The 20,477-nt window shown below is 46.6% G+C and overlaps 1 protein-coding gene and 1 pseudogene across 2 annotated transcripts in view; both read left to right on the top strand.

Annotated features, from left to right (window-relative positions):
• Positions 1 to 20,477, top strand: part of SDK1 (sidekick cell adhesion molecule 1) — a 2,285,003-nt gene that overhangs the window by 1,877,980 nt on the left and 386,546 nt on the right. The window lies entirely within an intron of this gene.
• Positions 12,373 to 13,278, top strand: LOC146796563 (uncharacterized; annotated as a pseudogene).

Raw genomic sequence — 20,477 nt, 5'->3', positions numbered from 1 at the left:
GGCGTAGGAGGGATGACAGCAATAAGCTGCGGGGATGCCAAAGTTAAAATGTAATGCCAGAGGCACCGTCAATGGGAGGAGAAAGAAAGAAAGGCGCGCAGACACTACTGTTAAAAGTCAAAGTGTGTCATGGGGCGCTTTCCAAATAAAGACTTTATGTTTTTCACTGTGAATAAGGCGAGTTGCACATGAAGAAAGGCGCAAGCTGCCATTGTTTAAGTGAAAGTGCAGCATGGTGCGCTTCCAAAAATAAACACTTTATGTTTTATAACGTGAATATGATGAGCTGTGTATTAGGACCCGAACCCCCCAGATTGGCTCCCGGCCCCACCCCCATCCACACCCACAAATCAATACTTGACGACCAGAGCTGTGGGTAAAAAAGACCATGTTTATTACAAACCATTACACAAACATGACAATATATATTTAATACAATTTGATACGATATGGATTTATCAAATTCAATCACTAAGCAATATTTACATTTAAGTTGATAATAACATCATAATCCATCAGCAAGTCTGACAGAACTCAATTTATATACACGAAGAATGTTGTCTATTGCTCCAGCACTAAGGGGCCTTCTGGCTCGCGTTCCCCAACCAACTGAGAACCACGCAAGGCGCAACCCACCTGCGTCCTTGAGAGGTGAGCCCCTACCATCTAGTCCTTGTCCGCCACCTGAGGGGCTCACCCCTCCACCACCAGGCTGCCCATCGGGACTCGTAGGGAATAACCAGGGGCGGATGCCCCATGCCCTAGTTTGTAAACTGGCACCCTTGCCCCCAGCCGGTGTCTCCTTTCTCTCTGGGGTGAGCTTACCGTCTCTCCCCCTCAGTGCTGGCCTAGAGAGTATGCAGGAGGACTCCCCTTAACAATGGAAGGCAATTTATGTGGCCTCCTTACCGCCACTCACTATTCAGCATCCAACACCTCCCCAAGCTCTACCTCTAGGGATGGGTGGGTGGGAGATTCACGGAGACCCCTGCATATCAGGACCGGCGCCGTAAGGAAGAGAGGGCGAGGACCAGGGCAAGTTGCCCTAAATAGGCCCACACCCACTCCTCCCCCTCGTTGTTGCCGGTTCTGGCCGGAAGTGACATCACAACGTTGCCACGGAAGTGATTCCTGCTGTAGTCACGCCCAATCCATCGAGGAGGAACCACAAGGGGTGTGGCCGGGATCCCGGGGGGCCACGTCTTAATGGCGCACTTCCTTATAGTCCACGCTTTTCAATAGGACCCGGACCCCAGGTTGGCTCCCGGCCCCACCCCCATCCAAACCCACAAATCAATACTTGACAACCAGAGCTGTGGGTAAAAGAGGCCATGTTTATTACAAACCATCACACAAACATGACAATATATATTTAAAACAATTTGATACGATATGGATTTATCAATTTCAATCGCTAAGCAATATTTACATTTAAGTTGATCATAACATCATAATCCATCAGCAAGTCTGACAGAACTCAATTTATATATACGAAGAATGTTGTCTATTGCTCCAGCACTAAGGGGCCTTCTGGCTTGCATCCCCCAACCAACTGAGAACCACGCAAGGCGCAACCCACCTGCGTCCTTGAGAGGTGAGCCCCTGCCATCTGGTCCTTGTCCGCCACCTGAGGGGCCCACCTCTCCACCACCAGGCTGCCCATCAGGGCTCGTAGGGAATAACCAGGGGCGGATGCCCCATGCCCTAGTTTGTAAACTGGTGTCTTTGCCCCCAGCCGGTGTCTCCATTCTCTCTGGGGTGAGCTTACCGTCTTTCCCCCTCAGTGCTGGCCTAGGGAGTATGCAGGAGGACTCCCTTTAACAATGTCAGGCAATTTATGTGGCCTCCTTACCGCCACAAGGGCGAAAAGGGCAGACCGCCCTTTGCCCTCCCCACCACAAGGCAACCCCTGAACCATTAGGTTCCCATCAATCTTCAGGCTCGGAGCCATGTTGGATTCAAATGCACGGATTCATCAGTCTGGGTCCCAGGTATACATGTGCCCACCTTTTCAGTGAACCCTACGATCCCCATTCCCCAATTTGTAGCTGAATCGCCAAGCAGGCCCCTTGCCCAGGGTAATGCTAGGTCATACCAGCCTTCCCGGCACTTGGCCGAAATTTAACATGGCCTCTGACATTAGTCGTGGCTCTTAATTTCGTCCTGGCGTTATGAGACCACGCTATCTTGGAAACGTCCTGTCCAAATATGGGCAAACCGAGACCGAGCTCCCTCGAGGCCCGTTGACCTCTGTAAAGCAAAATAAACCAAGTCAGGGAACCGCAGTCCCACATGGCGTCTTCCGCTAGCTGCCAATGTGTGGGTTCCGAGGATCACCCGTGTCACTCACCCGAGGGAGGCCTTCTCACCGCCTTCAGCTGCAACTCGCGCAGCTGATTGCAAACGAGCCATGCCGGCCCAACGCACGGGCAAGCAACCCATTATCTACCTCGCTTTGGCAAACATACCATCTCCATCTTGTCCGCTGAAATATCTGGCTTGTTACGCATATCGCGGCCCCACTTCTGATTAGAGTGACCAACTACCTCGATCCCCCAGCTGCCGGAAATAAACCACCACACGATATGCACTAACTATGCACAAGTCTGCACCTGATAATCGATGGGCATGTGCGCCCCCCTGAGCATCAACCAGCCGCTACAGATCCCTTCCTAGTAGGCTCAGGTTATAACCTCCCCTAGGGAGTGAGTCTGTCTACCTCAAAACCCAGTGAGCAGGAACTGCAGAACCCCCAATGTCCCGAGTCACGAAGTCCCTTACCCGTGTGCACCCCCAGGGGGTGGTCCCCACAATAACCCTGCCCCTGATGCTGGAAATAAGGTCAATCCGTCGGATGACTACCCTCAAAGTGGAGGTCACTCCACATGTAACTTGCTAGGATCTTACCCCAAAGGGAGCAAAAACCCAATTTAGTCAGTTTTTCTGCCTTCAGTTATATCGATAGTCTGACGAGTTTTGGTACTGTCGGTTTGAGATAGAACAGGAAAATGAACCAATAATGCATGATTCGTTTGGCCCAATCCTACATTTTTAAACAGCCTTCATCATCTGTCTAGATGTGTCACCTGGCAAGGGACCTGAGCGGCACCGAAAATTGTGATGTATTATAAATGAAGGTGTGCTGAAAGCCCCCTTGCACAAAGGTCTTTTTCCTGAAGTTTTATATAGCGCAAACTCAACCCGAAGGTATAAGCACGCTGCACATGAGCACCCATTGCATTATAGACGGACACAATACATTTGTTATGCATGGTCCCATTAAGGGGCAGAATTACCAGCCCCTTGCGCCGCTTTTGCGTCACTTTAACAAGGGAAATCAATCTTATTCCAAAGGAAGGATTTCTGGCTTGGCAATGGGAAGCTACCGTGAGTCATGAATCGCTAACGGGCCTCATCCAGTAGTAAGCTGATTTAAACGCGGCATCAGCAAATCTGCCTTATTGGCTGACCCAGAGACTCACAACCGTATGAAGAACGGGTCACATGAGAGTCTATCCAGTGCAGTGTTACACTAAAGGGAAGATTTCCAGCCCAGGCACGGAAAATTAAGTCAAGCCGTCAATCCCAGCAAGGACTGAGCCTGAAGTAAGCTGAGTTAAGTGCAAAAACTACAAGACACAGAAGAGGTGTGGCTAATCAGCAAAGAGGTACATGATGCCTACATAGGTGGTGTTGCAGGACACTTTCCCTCCCCTGAATATCCTAAGAAAGGTACACGGCCTACTGGTATTCCGAAGGTGAAATTAAAGGAATACTGTAACCTGAACAAGCTGCCCAGTAAGCACTATTTTTTAGCAAGCATGTTACCTGGCTGTACACTACAAACAATGGGACACATGGTGGACCCTGTGATACGGGCGACTGACTCATGACAGAAAAGGACAGATTATTCAAGTCCTGCGAACATACCTGCGTAAGGTACACAACTCCACCCCTAACTCATGAACGCTCTCCCCTGGAGGGAGCAATGCAGCAGAGGGGCAGGGGACCCAGGGATGGAAATGGGCAGAGAGCCTTAAGGCCGAAGCTACCTCTCCTACCCTCAACGCTCCACTGACAACATATTGTCTATCGGAAATGACCACCTTGCTCCCATCACGCGCGCATTCCATCTGCGCCTCCTCTAAGCAGGTACAAATATGTCCCCAATATCAGTGTCATTTCTCAGTGTAGTCAAGAGGCGCGATTTCAGCCCCCCCCCCCTTCTATGCCCATATTATAAGCCCCCTTGAAGTGTACATCTAGGACATTATCCCCCTTCATCACTCCCGGGCTGTGTTTCAGTATGGACAACCCCTTAATCCTCACTGTCTTCTCGCTTCCCCCCCACACAAAGTTCATGAAGCACCTACTACTTCAGGCCCCTACTGTCCTTTTCCCCTACTTGCGTGATAGATGCCCACATGATGCTGGCGACGCCATCTCCCCGAGGACTAAGGCACAGAATGCAACCCAATCTCCGATTAATAATGGGAGTCTCAGAGCACTACACAAAAGCTCAAGTTGTGTTATAGAAGAACTCACGCCATGCTGTCATTAAACGAGTCTGTCAGTAATCTAATTGAAAGCTAACGCCTGTGTCTCACACATGCATCCAGTTCTTCCATCCAGCAAGAGTGTACAAAGGCGAAGTGGCTTGCAAAAAAGGGGGTGCCACACAAGGCTATTCTCCCAGACCGACCGCATTATACCCCTAACTGTGAGGCTGGGCATAAATCACAAATTATGGGTGCCTGCCTGCGCAGGGCCAGGCATGCGAGAACAAATCAGGTACCGGTTAAAACTCTGGCCAAACCTCACATAATATTCGTGTCCGTCTCGCCCATGTAATGTCTGAGAAATGAATACCCTGTGCAACAATCTCTATATGGCCTGGGGTTTGTGCACTCTGTGACACGCTTCTGTAATCGCCCGCCACAACCGACACACACCCAGAGAAAAGCGCGCAAATTTAAACTTTCAGCATGCAATGACTGTCCATAATCCAGGGCATCAGACTATGCAAAGTGGGGCGGCGGTTTCTGCCCCCGGCCTGAACCCCTGTGTGCCCAGGGGTTGGAGCAACGAGTTAGGAGGGTTTTACCATACTTCGGTAATTATCGGGTGCGCAGTGCAGTTCTGTAAGCGCGAGATGCGCCCCGAATACTGGATCCTCGAGCTGGGCGCACGCCTTGACTGATACTGTATCGGAGATAGCAGCTCTCAAGTTTTATGCCAAACATCTCCGCGCGCACGCTTGACGCCGGCGAGCCAGACCATCCGGGCAGCACCCGGTATCCAAGGGTCGGCGCAAAGTTGCTCCCATGCATCCCCGAGAACATTTCAGTCCGCCACCGAAACATGCATGCCAGCAGAGAAATCATTGCTCCATGATATCTCTTCTCGAGTGGAAACAATGCCCCTCTTCTCTTTAAAAAAGGAAGCTTTACAAACAAGACCTGTTTTGAATATCTCCAAACGAGATCCCTGTGTCCCACGCACCGCGTAAGCAAGTATTTCAAGTAATTCCAGCACCAGGAATACCAAGACAAATTCCACCATTGCTCCCTCTGGAGATGGTCTCAACTGAAATGACCCCCAACTGTGAGCCCTATCTCTAGGACCGACAAGAGCAGAGTTCACCCATTCCAAATGCTTTGTTCCATGGGAGAGCACCCCTCACCAACAACGCCACGATAGGAGGTCCTCGACAGCCTCCCGCAACACAACTCTCTGCAGCCGTCACTACCCTCTGAAGCCACTTGAAAGAGACTCGCTCATCTGAAAGAAACACGTTAGTTAGATTCCTCACCTTAGAATATCCCCAGGCGTCAGGCTGGATCCGGAAAGATTTTTGTAGCAATACCCCTTGCGCGTCGCTAGGCGTCGTCTGCGGCTCCGCGTCCGTCGTTGGCGTCGTGCACCGGAATGACGTCTTCTTTTTTCCGCGCCAGACAGCGCCGATCCGGGAAGAGCTTACCCATTAGTCAATTTTTGACTAAACTTTTTTGACTCTTTTTGGTCTTCTGTCGACTCTACTCTGGTGCCGGTAGGATGCCTGGGTTTAAAGCCTGTGACTCCTGTCATCGACTGATGTCGGTGACGGACCACCATCGTCGGTGCCTTTACTGCCTGGGGGCCGACCACGACGCGGAGTCGTGCCCCGATTGTCAAGCCTTGACCTCGAAGGCTAGGCGGGAGCGGTCCCGTAAGCTTCTCGAGCTTCGGCACTCGGCTCCGCGCCGCTCACGGTCCCGGTCCAGGAGGAGGTCCAAGAACCGGTTGCGGAGCCGCAGTCACCATCATCGCTCGTCGGGCTCGAAGTCTTCGGGTAAGTCGAAGCGATCAAAGAAGTCCAAGAGGCGACACTGCTCTTCAGACTCCCCTCGCCGGTCGCGTGACTCGGCCGAGGGTCAGGGTGGTCCCACCCCCACGGCTCCGTCGGAGCCGCAGGAGCCGCGTCTGTCTCCATACCCGCCGGTCCCTGGGACTGACGAGACTCGGGCGGAGGTCAGTGCCTTCCTCTCGGACATGAGGGGCCTGGCTCCGCCGCCGACGCCTGCCGTCGCGCCTTCGGGCCCCGTGGGCTCGACTGGTCGACCTCGCGTGCCGGCGGCTCCGGCGCCGTCGACCACTTCGGTCCCGACGCCGCAGGTCCCCGAGGGATCCTGGCCTGGATCTCTGAGGGCGCCGGTCGACCTCACGACGCCTCCTCCACCGGCGCCGACACCGGTTCTGCCTCCGGCGCCGTCTCCGGACGACGCCGTTCCCCGGTTTAGCCCCTGTCCGGGCCCGGCGCCGCGCCGCTCGACGCCGCACCCAACGCCGATGGATGAGCGTTTCATCTACCGCCCGGCTCCAATCATTCCTCCTGACTCGGACATCAGAGCAGACACTCAAGTAGGGCAAGCCTCCTTGAGGAATCTGCTCAACAACTGATTATTTCGGTTGTTGTCTTCAATTTTTAGTGCAGTTCTCATTTGCCTGCAGGTGGAAGGTGGGCTTGCTATTCTATTCAGTGCTTATGAGTATTGATGAGGATCCCCTGGTAGAGAAGGATAAGTTACTTACCTGTAATCCTAGTTCTCTTCCAGGGGTATCCTCATCAAAGTCATAAGCAACCCGCCCGCCTCCCCAGGCAAATGAGAGGACTGTATTATTAAATATGTAAGAAGTATATCTTAGTGTTTAGGACTACGGGTCCCGCAAAGAACAACTGACCCAACTGTCACCCCTGAGGCATGATGGGATATTGGAATCAGGGCTGCCTTAAAGGCACGGTGCCAGTTTTTACCTGTACAAGGCTTTTCAGTCTCTATGGTATTGTATTGCAATGCAGCCTAACAATGTTTTTGTGGATCTGTGTTGGGCACAGTGTTTTCTTTTCTTTCTCATGAGTTTTTTACCTCATTAAAAAAAAAAAAAAAGAGAGAGAGATTTAGATGTATTATTATACCTATGATGTTTTATTGGATATTTATATCTACATTGTCTAGCCTACTATGGGGGCTGCATTGGCTTGGAAAAAATAATATATGTTTATACATATACAGAGCTGTGTATATATATGTGTTTTTCATATATAATTTTTATTATTTCCGGGGTCCCCGCACATGGGCGGGAATATTCAGTGCTTATGACTTTGATGAGGATACCCCTGGAAGAGAACTAGGATTACAGGTAAGTAACTTATCCCTATTACAAATGACCCCAGAGATAAAACACATCTGCTTGATAACAATTTGGAGTTTGTGTGCAACATAACCAGCAACAAAAATTGGTCACGTGCCTGGCCGACCCCTACATTTTGCTTGAAGTAAACCAATACAATTGTTTGACACTAAACCCAACTCTAAGTAGGCACAGTGACAACTTTTTTGTCAGTTATTTGCATACTTGCGAACAGGTTACGTATACTTAGCGAGACAACCCTGGCAGTAAAACACCGCATCTGTTTGGTACTGTCCTCTTCTGTGAACTGTCCAGTCATGCGAACCTGCAAGGTGTGTGCGGTTCGTTCTTCAACGGGAGTGGCATTCTCGACAAGACAGCCCATTAAATGAAACACTGGACTCTTGATGGAAAGGTAACCACGCTCAAACACTGCACACAATACAACAGCATCTCATCTCTCTCAGGTCCAGGTCGGGTCTGGAAGAGAGGCCTCTCTGACTACAAGTTGAGTAAGTATTCTGGCGTGAAGATGTCGTGCACAGGCGCGGATGCACGGAGTTCACTACACCGTGGGCTGCGCCCAGTGTGTGCAGCAGACTGCCAGCTTCTCTAGTCAATAAACTGCCGTGAGTGGAAACAGATGAAATAACAGGAGAGTCGGCCCCTGGACCTCTAAACAGGAAACACCTGCCTCACGGACCGCCTGCTCTCTAATTGTTCCCAGAAACCCCGGCACCCTATTTTTAGACAGCGTGCACACTTCCATCTCCTCGGCTCACCATAAAATGGTGACATGCCCTCTGTGCGCAAGACCAGGACGCCCAGGTTTCCGATGCAACGCACCCCGTTATTTAGATGTCAAACATGAAACTGAGCGCTATATTCTATTTACAACTTTAGAGCCGATTACAGTAATAGGAAAAACACACAAGCAAGGAGCGTACATTGTCACATCTTGCTCGCAGTTACAAGACCGAAAAGAACACGGAACGTCAGCCACTAACTTTAAGTTAATTTTCAAGTTTAAAAGTAAGCGCTACATCGCGACGGAGACTGAACAGCGGCCTTACTGTCTTCCCGTTGTAATAATACATTAGCGACCCAGGCACAGGGTAGGCGCAATACATGTTGCTGCCGCACAGGATGCTGTGGGCTGGTAAAGTGCACCGCCTCTCATCAAGGCACATATCCACCCGCTTAGACAGAGTGGCTTCTCCATTACACAGCAGCCACACATGGACCTACTAAAAAAAACCAAGTTGTCGGAAACATGATCCGGCAGTATACGCTCCCTAAAGATAAGAAAATGCTTCACGACTGCCGTGAAGCAGACGATCCTGTCCGGATGGGCCATCTGAAAAGGAGAAAGGGCAGCGAAAAAAAACAAACATTTCCTATGGCAGGCCACCGTTTAGCATAAACGGTGACGCAAGCCAATGAAAATGAGTGGCGGGGCTTCGAGCCACCTTCTGATATCTCCTATCCAACAATATGTCTTGCATAGCGAGCTACGCATGTGCGCAGCAACGCTAGGCGAGACCTAAAAAGAAAGGCAGTAAAGTGAAGCCATGGGCACATTTTTGTAGGTTGCAGGGAAACAGAGGTCAGAATGACAGACAAGCAGTGAAAGCAATGTTCAGGAGACCACTCTCTTCAGACTCCATGCATTCTTGCCAGGACGTTTCTCTAAAAACTTTGAGGTGTGGATTATGCTATAGTCAACTTTCTTGCAGCTCTCTAAATGCAAAGTTTTGTACAAATAGGGACACTTGCTTCTAGTCAGGGTAAGGTGGATACACACTTTAGATAACCCCTGCTCACCTCACCCCCTGCATAGTTTGGCACGAGCAGACGGACTTATCTCAGAGGCAATGTGTAAAGTATTTGTACTCAAAACACACAGTAATACAGTGATAACACCACAAATGGACACCACAGTAAAGTATCTTTATCTAAACTCAACAAGACCAAAACGACAAAAATCCAACATACATGTAATAAGAATATGACCTTAAAAAGGTTTCAAACAACTTGACCCATAGAAAACTATGGATGCGTGATTTCTCTCAAAGTACCTGTAGTTGCAACAAAATTCAAAAGGCCAAGCATCCACAGAGATGGAACGTGTCGAAAAACAAAGACATGTGTCAGTTCCTGTGACCATGGGGAGGCGATATGACAGCTATGCGCAGGAAAAGTGATGTGTCGAATCCGGTCTGTAGGGGGAAGTGATGCATCGATTCTGAGATGGTTCTGGTCCGCGGGTGATGTGTCGGGAAAACTTGTCCCACAGGTACGATGCTTGAATATCCGGGATGCGTCGGTGATCGATGCGCCGTTGCCGAGTGGCGCTGCGTCGGTTTCTTCAGTCGTGATCCCTTAATATGTCGGTTCTTGCAGTGGCGACAGGCGCTGTGTTGGTGTCGGCAGTGGCACGGCGATGCGTGGAGATTCTTCTCGCACAGCGGTGCTGCATCTGAAAAACTGCTGCAAGAAGAGCAATGCGTCAATTTTCTTGTAGTTGCATTGCTTTTCCAGCTATCAACAGCAGGAACAACCTCCAGAGGCCCAACACAGTCACAGGTACCTCTTGGCAGGTCAGAACTCCCAGCAAGGAAGTTCAGGGGAGCTGAGACTTCAGAACAGGAGGCCAGCACACACAGGCCCTTGGAGATCTTCCTCAAGCAGGGGACACAGCACACAGAAAAGTCCTTCTCCAGTATTGGGGTGTCTTTCATAGATTCACATGCTTGAATATATTTCCCGTCGTCGGAGTGGGAGTCCCACGGTAAATAATATAGCAATATATACAGTAATAATATACATATATATATATATATACCAGTAATCATATAAAAAAACAGAGATATAAGTAGGTGATAAACATGAAGAATGTCCCTATATGAAATCTCATAGAGATACATGAAGAGAGAAAAAGACATTCGCAGTCTATCTCTGTCATTATGTTGGTCCAAACTACAGCCAATCAGGCGTCAGCTCCCCTCTATGAACCTTCTCCTCAGAGCTCCTCACCTCAGATTTTCTACCGCACGTCGTGTGAAAAGGAGTCTCCCTGAGCTCTGCTCAGTTTTTTCTCTTCAGCATGTCTTCAAGTAAGAAGTCTCTGTTTAGACCTTGTTCCTCTTGTGGAAAACTACGTTTATATTCAGAAGACCCACACAGTAAGTGTATTTACTGTCTTTACCCGGATCATGAAGTGGGTAAATGTAAAGTTTGTAGAACTTTTTCTACAAAAACTCTTAAAGACAGGGAAGGTTCGTCTCTTGTTGTGGCTCCAGAGACTGAAAGATAAGGATGAGGTGGTTTCTGACGTAGAAAGCTTCACTTCTGGCCGTTCCCACACAGCCTCAAAACGCAGTAGTGTACAAGATCTTCCTTCTCCTTTCCTTAAGAAGAAGAAAATGTCTCTGTCTTTGACATCTGCCATGTCCTCTTCCATGGCTACTGCGATATCGCCCATGAGACATAGCTCTCAGGCTGCTGAGGCATCGACTTCCCAATTTTCTGGTAAAAAATTGGCTTCATCGTCGACGAGACTTCCGATGACGAAATCCGCCATTTCCTGCTTGTCGACGGTGACTCTGACGACGACGTCAGCATCAAGGTCGTCGACGGCGGTCCCGTCGACGTTATCGTCGTCGACGATGAGTATCAGTACTATAAAGACTGTGTCGTCAGTGTTGCCTATTGCATCGTCGTCGACGAAGAAGGAAAAGATCTCGTCGACGCTACCATCGTCGTCGTCGAAGACGACAACAGTTCTGTCGACGACAGCTCCGTTGACGACCGTTCCGTCGCCGACAGTTCCGTCGACGCTGAGTTCGTCGACGTTGGTTCCGTCGACGGTTCCATCTGCGAAGATGTCGACAGAGGCCGCTGTGCTTTCGACCCCGTCGACGGCAATCTCGTCGGTGAAAATAAAGATTAAAAGAACAACTTCTGCGCAGAAGTCAATGAATACAAATATTTCTTCCGCGTCTTCAGCGACTACTTCATCCTTTGCCGCTGTACCTTTGTTGCCATTGCCTCCAAGTGGTCAACAGAATATGTCTGGTGAGGTCATACCTTTAGATGATTCCCAACTTCCTTCACCTTTGTTCGCAACTGATTCAGATCAGGAGTCAGGAGAAGGTTTACCTGAATCGTTCGGAACAGCACACAGTCCATCGGATTTAATAATAAAATGCCAGGATGAAAGTAGTGAGGACGAGCATTTTTATCAGGAAGAAATTGCTACGGAAGGACAAACTGCGACGTTACCATTGTCGCTTATTACTAATCTCCAACTCATGCTGGATGATTATAATCAGCGTTTTCCTTTATCACCACAAGAATCTGTTGTTCCTGCTGTTCCAGTAGTACCAACACCTGTGTTGGAGCCAGTGCCAGTTATAACACCTTCAGTTCCGCTGAGACAATCATCGGCTCCAACATTAATTCATCATGACAGTGATGAGGAAGTTCCTCAAGACGAAGGAAGATGGTGAGATCCTGGATGATGGTGGCGATGGTGATGATGATGATGATGATATGGCGGAGTGGGATGACTACCATGCCCAAACACCATCTCCTTCTCCTGTAGCACCTGGAGACTCACCACCTGTCGACATTGCAAGTTTTCACCAGTTGATGTATAGAGCAGCCCAACGGTTCGAATTAACAACGGAACATAGAGAAATGGATTGTTTTCTGTATGACTTTAAAAATCAACCTTACAAGCAGACACATACAATCCCCATTATCGAATTCATTTGGGATGAGGGCAAAAAGATAATGAAGACACCAAATAGCCTTCCGGCACAGGTACCTAGGTTGGAGAAAAAGTATAAATCTCCAGTAGGAGCTCCAGCATGCCTCACTGGTCAGTCAAATCCAGGTTCTGTAATTACACAGGCTGCGCAACGTCGGGCTAGAAACCCTGCATCTACAATCACTGCACCACTTGATCGTGATGGACGTCTCATGGATGCCATAGGGCGAACATTTTCATCAATGGCTTCCACCACTGTAAGAGCGGCTAATGCCTTAGCCATTTTAGGTCGTTACGACCGTCAAATATGGGCAGATATAGCGGCGTTGGTTGAAATGTTACCTGAGGCATCTAGGATTGAAGCTGTGAAGCTTCTTTAAGAGGGAGAGAGTACGTCTGCAGAAATAATCGACTGTGCAGTGGACATCGCCTGTAAAGGTTTCCGCCAACTCGCTGGAGCTGCGGTATTGCGCAGACAAGGTTGGTTACGCTCAACATCTTTTCGCCAGGAAGTGCAGGCAAAAATATTGGATATGGCATACGACGGAGAATCTTTATTCGGAGACCATGTGGATGAAGCTCTCCAATCGATCAAGAAAGATACAGAGACTGCTCACTCTCTAGGTACGTTGCAATTTCGAAAGCAGCCATTTCGGGGTGCACGCGGACGCGGCACCTCCTCTAATTTTCGAAGAGGAAGCAATCAATACCGGCCATACAACCAGGGTTCCAATCGGTATACCTACAATCAGCAACAGTCCTCTCGGCAGCAGTCTTCCAAGAATTACAGAGGAAAATCCTCGTACAGAGGTACCAATTCTAAAAGACAATGACTTGTGTTAGTCCCAGAAAATTGGAGGTCGAATCTCGCTGTGCTGTTCTCAATGGTCCTCCATAACAAAGGACCGTTGGGTTCTGGACATTGTAGAAAAAGGTCACACGCTAGAGTTCATCGAAATTCCCCCACCCACGCCACCTACCGGACCACCGCCGGCTCATATCAAAGAACTTTTTCATCAAGTTCAACTGTTACTACGCAAGGGAGCCATAGAGGTGGTACCAAGATCTCAGAGAGGGAAAGGATTTTATTCCAGATTCTTCCTTATCACCAAGAAGAATGGGGAATGGAGGCCAATACTAGATCTGAGGGCCCTCAACAAGTATCTAAAGAAGCAATCCTTTCGTATGTTGACGCTTGTCGAGATCTTGCGTTTACTCTCACAAGGAGATTTCATGGCGACAATCGACCTCCAAGATGCATATTTTCATATCCCCATACTACATCGACATCGGAAATTTCTACGCTTTCGAGTAGGTCGAAAGGACTTCCAGTTCAAGGTGTTATCATTCGGTCTACGATCAGCCCCTCGAGTGTTCACAAAAGTGCTCGCACCTGTGGTAGCTTTCCTACGTCTCCAGGGTGTTCAAATCTTTCCTTATCTGGACGACTGTCTCCTAAAATCACAACCGGAAAATCAACTTCTAAGGGATACAAGCCTTTGTCAAGAGGTGTTTCGCTCCTTAGGACTATCCATAAATGCAATAAAGTCCCATCTACAACCCTCTCATCGCAGGGAATTTCTAGGTGCAACATTGGATACAGTGTCAACAAAGGCGTTTCTCTCCCAAGACCGTCTTCAAAGGATTCTTCGAGTGGTGTCCCTTATAAGATCAAAAAGGTCCGTTTCAGTAAGACTATTAAAGTCATTTATAGGGATGGCATCATCGGGCATTGCCTTGATCCCTCATTGCAGATTAAAGACACGCCCCATACAGGAGGAACTAGACGTCCAATGGCGTCAAGTTACTGGGTCATTCAGCGACGTTGTGATCGTCACAGACCGTATGGACTCAGCACTCAAATGGTGGACACAACCATTAAATTTAACAAAAGGAATTTCATTTCTGTCGGTAGTACCAGACATGACAATAACAACAGACGCCTCTCTAGAAGCATGGGGTGCTCATTTGGAGGATTTGTCAGTAAAGGGGAAGTGGACGATGTGTCAAAAAACCTGGCACATCAACAGACTGGAACTCATGGCTATATTTCTAGCTCTCAAGTCGTCCCTTCCGTTAATCCAAGGAGAGACAGTCCTAATACAGACGGACAATACAACCTGCATGCACTACATCAACAAGCAGGGCGGAACAAAATCTCTGAAACTGTCGCGACTAGCTCAGTCGATCTGGGCTTGGTCTCTCGACCATCGCATCACAATTGCAGCAGTTCATCTACCAGGGGTATCCAATATCCTAGCGGATTCCCTGAGCAGGTCCTCCTCGTCGACCCACGAATGGGAGTTACATCAGCCAACTCTAGAGATGATATTTCGACGATGGGGTCGTCCACAGCTGGATCTCTTTGCCACACCGGAGAACCGGAAATGCCGAGATTATGCAAGTTGGCATCCCCATCAAGGGTCACGGGGCAATGCCCTTTTGATGAACTGGTGCAATCTGTTTGCCTACGCTTTTCCCCCAATCCCTCTCGTACTGCGAGTTCTGTGGAAGATGCGGAGGCAGCCCCATCTACTGCTCCTAGCCCCACGATGGCCTCGACAGGCATGGTTTTCGGAGCTGCTCCTACTTTCCCAATGCAAACCAATCCTTCTACATCCCCGTGCAGATCTACTTACAATGAGCAAGGGGAAAATTTGTCATCCGAATCCCTCATCACTGAGCTTATCAGCTTGGAACCTGAGCACTGTGAATTTGCCCATCTAGACATTCCACAGGACTGTAGAAACATCTTGGCTCAGGCGAGGGCCCCTTCTACGGTGAAAACGTACAAGTTGAAATGGAGGAGATTCTGCCATTGGTGTGCATCTACTGGGGTTCATCCAATTCACTCTACACCAGAACAATTGCTACCGTTCTTCTTACAGTTGGCTAAGTCCGGACTTTCTCATGCAACTTTGAGAGTTTTGCTGGCGGCAATTTCGCGTTTCCGTCAGGATGGTTCAACTTCCCTTTGTTCTTCAAGGATAATGCATCAATTCTTCAAAGGGTTGTTTCGTAAATTTCCACCTGTTAGACGCCCTCCTCCATTGTGGCACCTTAACATCGTGTTGTCACAATTAATGAGACCACCGTTCGAACCAATACATAAAGTCGATTTGAAATATCTGACATGGAAGGTGGCTCTTCTTCTAGCACTAACGTCTTCACGTCGCGTCAGTGACATCCACGCTTTTACTATCAATCCTCCTTTCCTACAGTTCAAACCAGATTCTGTAGTATTACGCACTAATCCAACATTCTTGCCTAAGGTGCCTGCAGATTTTCATATGAATGAACCAGTCATATTAAAGACTTTCTTTGCTAATCCTCAAACACCTGCGGAGCAAAGGTTACATTCCCTGGATGTGAAACGGTGTTTAAAGTTCTACATCAGCAGAACAGCTTCTTTTCGAAAATCCGACCAGCTCTTCATAGCTTATGGACGGTTTCACAAGGGGCGTCCAGTTACAAAACCAACCATTGCACGTTGGGTTTCAGCAGCCATCGCCTTCTGCCATCAAAAGGCGAACAAACCTTTGCAGTCACCAGTGAGAGCTCACTCCACTAGAGCAGTGTCATCCTCAACCGCCTTATTTGCTGGAGTGCCTTTGCATCAAATCTGCAGAGCAGCTACTCGGTCGAGCAGACATACTTTTACAAGACACTATTGCTTGGCGACTTTAAACGAGGAGGATGCTGCAGTTGGGCAGGCAGTGCTTCGCAATCTTTTTAAATAAGGTGAGCCTCTTCCTTCCCTCCTCCATATTGTTTCCATTTACGTGAATAATGATGTAATTTGCATTTATATAGATTTTGAATAACATCTTATATATATAAGGATGTTGATTGTCATTACAATTCCAGTTTTCGTATGATTATGGAAACAATGGTAATTCTTACTGCTAGCTATTCTATATTCAAGCATGTGAATCTATGAAAGACACCCCAATACTGGAGAAGAACAATTGTTACTTACCTGTAAACAGGTGGTTCTCCAGTATTGGTGTCTTTCATAGATTCACATGCGACCCTCCCTCCTCCCTTCAGAGGCTCCCTTCTCCTCATACACTCTAAAATCACTCTGGTGCGACGAAAATCTGAGGTGAGGAGCTCTGAGGAGAAGGTTCATAGAGGGGAGCTGACGCCTGATTGGCTGTAGTTTGGACCAACATAATGACAGAGATAGACTGCGAATGTCTTTTTCTCTCTTCATGTATCTCTATGAGATTTCATATAGGGACATTCTTCATGTTTATCACCTACTTATATCTCTGTTTTTTTATATGATTACTGGTACATATATATGTATATTATTACTGTATATATTGCTATATTATTTACCGTGGGACTCCCACTCCGACGACGGAGAATATATGTAAGCATGTGAATCTATGACAGGTAAGTAACAATTGTTCTTATCCTTTGCATGGCAGAATCAGCTACTGCAGGCCAACCCCAGGTAGTACACAGCAAAGGGGCAGTACTTCTCCTTCAGTTTCTCCAGCTCTTCTCTTTGGCAAAGGTTCCTCTTGGAATCCAGAAATGATATAAAGTTCTGGGGATTTAGGTCTAATACTTATACCCCAAAATGTATTTGTTCTCTTTGTGCAAGGGTCTCTGAGCCCAGTTCAAAGCAGTTCTGTCCTCACTGGTGCTGTATGACCACAGGGGGTGGGAGACATCATTGTGCAAGAGAGACAGGCCCCATTTAGGTGCAAGGAAATCTCCTCCCACTGCTCTAAATTCCGCCGAGCCCTATTCAGCCCAGCACTGAGTCATCTAGGAAGTTCACATCCCCTTAGATTGCACCTCTGCCACTTCTAGATGCATATTTTGGAGGCTTGTATGCTGTGTCTTCTTGTGGGTGTGTCATCTGCTCCTTCTCGGTGGACACTTTAGAATCTGATATTCTTAGTTGCTTTATTAGGCTATTTCTTCCAGTGGGCTGCGCCTCACACCGCTTATGGATTGACACACAGACTCTTTTTTGGTGGTTGGGAAGCTAGGCCTTCTAGTGAGATGTGTGTCTGCTGCCTGAAGTGGCCTTGATAGAGGCTCAATATAACTTTGGGTCGGAAATACATCTTATGTGGCCTGCTTGGCCACTCCTGGGTGGACCTCATGGAATCACTTTACTCTTGGTGGATTAGAAGCCTGGTCTTCCAATGGCTAGCACCCCACCACTCCTTTTTTTAAGTTCAAAAAGTAAGTTTATTGAGGAAAAAGAAAATAATAATACAGAAAATATGATAACACTGAAGTATTACATACAGTAAAGCAGTTTAAAATTAATAAACACAGAGAATACAAATATTAGTCAAGTAAACATATCATATGTATGAAAATGACAATGATGTACAAGTAGTCGGTGAATAAATGGTAATTACAATCTATGTTAAGAAGTATAATTTAAAATAAAGTAGAATTAAACAATATAATATCAATGTGGGGAAAGTCATGGAGGTTTAGACACTTCTTGTCGGAGGGGAGTCAAAGACAGAGAACGTCTGGCACCAGCATCAATAAACAATGTTACCGGTGACCATAGGTCTGAACGTTTTGATGTCATATGTATCGGATATACAAAGGTAGTATCCAATCTATGATTGTAACAGACAGCATACCACCATGCTTGATACGACAATTTGGTACAGTCTTTCCAATTCTTAGTTACTTGCTGAAAGGCAACTGCTAGCAATACATCTGTTATCCTTACATTAGAATCACATTTCGCCCAGATAGGAGATAAATTTCCTAAGAAGAAATGTGAAACAGAAAAGGGGTAACAGGAGCCAAAGATCAAATTGATTTGAGACCAAACCTTTTCCCAGAAATCATGAACAGGTGTGCATGTAAAGAGCAAATGGTATAAATCAGCATGTGGTGAGGAACATGTCCAACACATATCTGAGAGTACAGTGTGTCTTGCGCTGAGAGTGAGTGGGGAAAGTAAAAGTCTGTTATAAATAAAAAAAGAGTGTATAGTATTAGCATCTCTAGAGGACCTCCTGAGCTTAAGCCAAATTCTGTCCCAAAACTCCACGGACCAAGAAGTTGCCAAATCTTTCTCCCAGGATATCTCGACTTTGGTTTTTACTCTTGGCGCAAGTGAACTATGTAGAAATTTATATATATAACAGAAGCCCTAGAGTTATTAATTAGAAGAATACGTAATTTATCCTCAGAGCGAGCCTCAGGGTCATCGGACCGATGAGAGGTTGTAAAGTGGATTGTTCAGACCTTTTTCAACCTTGTCCTTTTTAAATCATGTCCTTCTTGATTAACTATTGTCCTAATTGATATCTTTTCTTCTTTTCCCTCCCCCTTTTCCTTCAAGGCTACTCAGGTTATATTGTACAGGCATAATTATTGATGTCCTGATGATGATCCTTATATTCTTTTAATAGGATCGAAACACCGTCGACACTTGTAAACATCCTATATGTTTTAAAATACTAAGTGTGATACATAAGGGTGCTCCATGAATTGTTTGTTGGTTCATTTCCTGACTGTGTTATCTGCAACAAACATTGTTTCTTGCCTGAACCTTTGGTTCCCTGTTCTCTGTTTTGTTATATGTATTGGACACAGGCTTGTGTCCCACTTTGTAAATCTTCTTGATATCTCTGTTTTATTATTATATTAGTAAAATTCATGACCACTGTCCGGCTGGACAAGTCTCTAAAAATAAGTACTGATTGGGCCCTTATTTATTGCTTTTTCCATCCCTTCTTTCCTAGGGACTATTGTTGTTTATCTTTAGGTATGAGGCAAATAAGAGCGTCTGAGAAGGAACCAGAAGATTCACCTGATTGCAAAAAAGCATTTATGAGAATATGTAATTTGGGGATTAATAGATGTGCAAAATGAGTAAAAAATTAAACAGTGAAACCATCTGAGCCGGGGGCTTTATCTTTCTTAAGTGTTTGTAAGGCGGTGAGAAGCTCCTTCCGCGTAAGGTCAAATTCTAAAAATGAAAGATCCGGGCGTGTGGGGAAAAGGTGTTGAATAGTGGATAAAAATTGAGAGATAGAGTGGTCTGAGGAGGGAGTTTCAGATGTGTACAAGGTCCTATAAAACTGGAGAAATTCATTTAGAATATCCTCATCTTTGAACTTCAGTGTATGATCTTTATCCAAAATAGATTCTATATTAAGTTTGTTGTGTTTAACCTTCAAATAATTAGCTAGTAATTTCTCAGCTTTATTCTGGCCACCATAAAATTTTGCGCTTGACTTCAGTAAATATGTAGAAGCATTATTAGTTGTATCCTTGTTAAACTGAAATTTGGCATTTATAAGTTCAGACAAACAAGCTTTCGATTTGGAAGAGTAATAAGAATGCTCCAATCTCTTAATTTTGGCCTAAAGGGCTCTGGTGAGTTCTTGTGCCTTTCTACGTTTTTTAGAGACATACCTAATAAAAAAGTCTCTAGCTGTTGCTTTGAAAGCATCCCAAACCACATGAAAAGGCAAGGTATCTGATTGATTAAAGAGGAAATATTCATGAAAAAAAAGAGGTAAAGGAGGACGTAAATGTCGAATCTAAAAGCAGGGCATTGTTAAAACGCCACTTCCGAGATAGGTTCGGTTTCTGTAAAATGTCAAGTTGAATAGTAGTGGGAGCATGATCAGATATTAGAATAGATCCAATATCTGCCTCCATTAACAATTGAGATATACTATGAGATATAAAGAAATAGTCTAATTGTGACTGGGTGTGATGCGTCGGGGAGTAATAAGTGTATTCTCTTAATGTGAGATTACAAAGTCTCCAGGCATCTATAAGCTTGTATTGCTTAATTGTTTGTGTAAAGAGTTTATGGGTTTTGTGAAGAGCAAAGGGGATTGACGAATTCCGATCTAAAAAAGGGTCAAGGATTTGATTACAATCACCTGTGAGAATAAAATTATCTTCAAAACATTGTGTAATTTGTTGGGCCAGGGAAGTCCAGAAAGAGGAATCTCCAGCTGTGGGTGCGTAAATATTCAATAAAGAGATCGGAGCATTATCCACCATTAATTGAACA

The sequence above is a fragment of the Triturus cristatus genome, chromosome 10 (assembly GCF_964204655.1).
Source record: "Triturus cristatus chromosome 10, aTriCri1.1, whole genome shotgun sequence".
NCBI classification, from domain to species: domain Eukaryota; kingdom Metazoa; phylum Chordata; class Amphibia; order Caudata; family Salamandridae; genus Triturus; species Triturus cristatus.
This window is presented reverse-complemented; position numbering and strand designations above follow the sequence as displayed.